A 4982-nucleotide genomic window follows, 5' to 3' on the forward strand; every position below is an offset into this window, starting at 1 on the left:
AAAGGCCCAGTTTAGTGGTTTGGTCTAGGCTTTACAATGTAATGGTAGGGAGTGTGTTAGTAGCAAGTTTTTGTTTGGTTTACGGTTGTAATGAGTTTATAGCCGTAAACACCTTACGGCCGTAAACTCTTCTCGGTCGTGGTCCCTATATATATAGAGGGTTAGCCAGACGTTGTGTGGTTGTTGATGCCTTTAGTGTTCACGGTTTTCCATCGAGTTGTACCAGACGTTTATTGATATAAAACATGTGCAAGCTTGGTTTATTCTCTTTTCGCTTCTATTATTGCTTTGTGTGTTTTGTGTTTGCTATTGATCTCTGGTAAGATCCTTTATTTGGACTTTACAATTGGTATCAGAGCAGAACCAGTGTCAAAGCATTCTACTACAATCGATTTTGGAGCGAGTTCTTATTGGCTTGAGACTGTGTTAGTGTTTTTCTGCGAAAATGGTTTTTGGTTTCATCGAGAAATTGAAAAACTTGTTGATTACGGCTTAAGCTTACGACCGTAATCTCTGTTTACGACCGCAATCCCATCAAAGTTCTTGGGCCGTATACTTCAACCGTAAAGCTTTGGACCGTGAATCTTCAACCGCATTCTTGAACCATAAATTTTGGACCGTATTCCATCTCGACCGCAAACCTCAAGTTTACGGCCGCAAACTTTGGGTTTACGGCCACAAACCTAAATTGGGCAGTAATCTCACTTTGACAACAAATCAATTTTTTATTTTAATCTTAATTAATTTATTTCACATTTTTTAAACAATAAAAATGGAATCTCAAAGTCAAACTCATTTTCAAGAACTTGATGCTGTTATGGGCACCACTACACGAATTCCAAGGTTAATGTCTGCTGATGGGTTTCCCGAGTGGAAGTATAGAATAGAGAAGTACATAAAAATGAAAGATTTCAAGTTATGGAAATGCGTCATCAAGAATCCAGTCAGAATAACCACTACAGTTGCAGGGCAAGTGGTTGATAAGAAAATAGAAAATTACACCGATGAAGACTTTAAGAGTGTGGAGGAGCAGGAAAAGGCGTTGACCATCTTGACCATGGCCTTGTCACCAGATATTACTCAAGGGTTCAGAGAGTATACGTCGGCTAAAGCTTTGTGGGAAGCCTTGATTGAGGTGTATGAAGGGAACGAAGATATGCGAGAGAGTCGCCAGGACATGCTGCGACAACGTTTTAATATGTTTAATTATGTTCCTGGAGAGACCCTTGAAGCTCAGCTGCAGCGGTTCACAACTCTCAATACAGAAATGACTGTGGCTGAGATTTTCTACGCAAAGTCAGAGGTAAACAAGAAGCTACTGAATGCTCTCCCAAAATCTTGGGACATGAATGTAGCTGTCATTAAGAAAACTAAGGATCTCAGCCGCCTCTCTCTCGCTGAAGTGATGGCAGTCATCAAGGCATGTGATATTAATGACAAGCAGCGGGAAATTAACCATGTGAACTCATATTCAGCTGCAAATCTTGGCATCTCCTCTAACAATGCTCTTTCATCTTTTTCTGTTTCTTTTCCCTCTGCAGGTTCATCTTTTAATCAGCTTCCTTCGCAAGCTTAGATTCAAACTTTTCAAACTCCATCGGCTTCCTCTGCATCAGCCATGCCCCTCTCGCAGAATCAATCATTTATGGCTGCTCAAGCTGCTTCATCCGCAGTTGGAGCTTCTTCTTCAAAAGGAAAGGAGGGCGATGAGAATCTTGCACTTGCTTCGGGGCTTGTCAATTGCTACAATGTGCTTGTAGCCGGGGATCTTCCACCTCAACTGTCATTTGCCGATCTTGATCAGATTCACCCTGAAGATGTTGAGGAGATGGATATTACATGTCAAATTGCCATGACGGTCTTTAGGGCGAAACAATTTGCCAAAAATACTGGAAAGAATAACTGGGGGATGAGTGCTGACAAGAAGGTTGGGTTCAGCAAGGGAAAGCTACGATGTTTCAACTGCCACGAGCCAGGGCATTTTGCTCGTGATTGTCCACAGCCAGACAAAAGACTAAATAATGATAGAACAATGGTTACAGTTGGAAACAATCGATGTGGTAATCAAATAAACAACGAGAAGGCTATGGTCGCTCAGTCATTTTACTGGGAGGATCAGATGCAAGCCCTGAACCTGTCTGGACGTGAAACTGCCCACCTGGCACAAGTTTGTGATGATGCCCCGGCAGAGATTGTGGCAGCTGAAGATAAGATGATGGAGCTGCAGTTTGCATTGATGGTATCCTCTTCTCATGAACCTAATTCAGCCGAGGTAAGTCTTCCATCATGCTCTCAAGCCTGTATTGATTATGTTAAAACTCTGCATGAGAAAATTGAGACATTAGGCAGTGAAGTAGAAAATCTTAAGATTCTTCGCGAACTTAATGACAAATTAATAAGGGACGTAGAAGACCTTAGATATGAAGGGTACCAACTTAGAAAAGGTCAAAAACCACTTAAAGCTCAATTGGAATAAAAAATTCAGGACTTTAGGAGACTTCAGGAAGAGTACAGTAATAAATGTGAAAATTATGATTATGTAGTGAAACAGAACGCCGAACTAGTGGCTGAAATTGAATCTTTGAAAGGAAAATTTGAAACCGCCAAGCTTGATGTTAGAAAATATGATTTTTCAAGTGAGGTAGTTGCAAATATGATAGACCACAATATGCAATTTAAGAAGAATCAATCAAAAGGTCTAGGGTATAACCATGTGCCCCTCCCTTTAATCATTCATATATGCACAAGCCTTTGTCCAAAGAAGAGATTGCCAATGAAAAATTTATGGTTTATGGCAAGCCATCTGGTTTTATTTCGGGAGGATTTATTAATGTTGAAAGTACTAACATTTCTACTTCTCTTGCAGATCAATCCTTGAATCAGTCAAAGCACGAAGTTGAAGGATATGTTTCTGAAAATAAAATCGAGTCTAAACCTGAAGTTTTAGTTTTAAATAAAGACAATATGTTTTCTGATGTTTCAAAAGACAATGTTTTTTGTGGTGGTGTTTCTATTACTTCTGATACTGTTTTGAATGGTTTGAAAAAGTCTGATTTGAACAATTTGGTTGACAATTTTGATGTGTGTGATAATGATTTTGAGAAACCATCAACTTCACAAACTTCTCCATCTAATGTACCCTCTCTTGCCTCACAACCTAATTCCTGTTCATGTTCTTGTGAGAGAAGTAGGGGTGATAGTATGGAAAACAAATCTGATCAATGTAGCACAAGTTATAACAATAACAAACAGATTTGTTTCAATTGTGGTGTTGGTGGTCATATAGCTAGAAATTGTAAAAATCGTATGTTTGTACATTTCGAATTTCCAAGAGGAGAGAACGAATCCAGAGGAAGGTCTTTAACTAGAAAGTCCTCTAGAAATCGTTCCCGGAATGGTGATTGGAAAGATGATAGAAGTAGAAAACGAGCCATTTTTCAAAAACATAAAAGGGTTTTTTTTATCACAAAGTCCCAGGCAATTTGCCAACCGAACATGGCCAAGACAAGATCGGTTTCGTCAAGGGGCAGCATTGAGTATTCAACCAAATCTTGTAGAAAATCCACATGCCCTAAGCAAACTGATACTCATTCAATCTCAAAAACATTCGGGATAATTAGAAAACCCAATTATCAATGGCTGCCCAAACAAGTCTCCAACTCATCCTCCGTGTCCTCTAAAAATTCCGAAAATTATCAATCTGAAAGGGCATCGGGATCACCCAGGAAAATAATGACCTGGGTTCCTAAATCTAATTAAACCCGCACATTTTGTAGGGACAGTTGCAAGGAAATGTAATCAGACCCTGGTTCGTCGACAGCGGCTGTTCCCGGCATATGACATGAGATATCGCCCAACTGCACAACATTCAATCATTTAATGGGGGATACATCTCTTTTGCGGGCGGAGAAGGTGGTAAAATCACTCAACGAGGAACTGTCTCGAATGGGGTTTTAAGTTTCGAGAATGTTAATTTTGCTCCCGAGCTGAAGCATAGTTTGTTAAGTGTTTCTCAAATTTGTGACAAGGACTATTCTACACATTTCATTGATAAGGAATGCATGATTCTCAAGCTAGGTTTTGTCATCCCAAAGGAGTGGATTCTTGTAAAATCTAAAAGGGATGGGAATGCCTATATCATTGATATGAATATCAATCTTCCGGAACAAGTTACGTGCCTTTTCTCCAAGATCTACAAACAAATTACAATGATGTGGCACAGAAGACTAGGTCATGCTAATGCCAAGAACTTGAATCGTCTTGCAAAGAATGAGATGGTCCGTGGATTCCCTGTCAAGGACTTTGTTACGTTTGAAAAATGTGTGTCATGTACCCAAGGAAAGCATCATAGAAAACCACACCTGCCAAAACAGGTCAACTCAATTAACCAACTGCTTCAATTGCTTCATATGGATATGTTTGGACCAGTAAATGTTCTTAGCATCAACATAAATTCTTATTGACTGGTTGTGATCGATGATTTCTCTCGGTTTACGTGGATTTTCTTTCTATCCAACAAAGCTGGAGTTGCTGATTTGATCAAGAAGTTTATTGTATTAGTTGAAAACCAAACTAACAATCAAGTGAAGGCGCTTCGTACCGACAACGGAACAGAGTTCAAGAACTCTGTACTCGATCATTTTTGCGCAGAAAAGGGTATCCTGCATCAATTCAGTTCTGCTCACACACCCCAACAAAATGGTGTTGCTGAAAGAAGGAACAGAACGTTAAAGGATGCTGCAAGGACGATGCTGTGTGATTCAAAGTTACCAGTTTTCTTTTGGGCCGAGGCGATAAACACTACCTGTTATGTTCAAAATCAAGTGTTGATCAACAAAGCTCGGATGAAGACCCCGTATGAGCTTCTCTATGGTCACAAGCCATCAGTCAGTCATTTACGTGTGTTTGGCTGCCCTTGTACTCTTCTTCACTTAGATGCCAACCCAAAGTTTAATGCAAAGGCCGATGATTGTTACTTCGTA

Source organism: Lactuca serriola, chromosome 9 (assembly GCF_051521515.1).
Source record: "Lactuca serriola cultivar US96UC23 chromosome 9, Lser_US96UC23_V15, whole genome shotgun sequence".
NCBI lineage: Eukaryota > Viridiplantae > Streptophyta > Magnoliopsida > Asterales > Asteraceae > Lactuca > Lactuca serriola.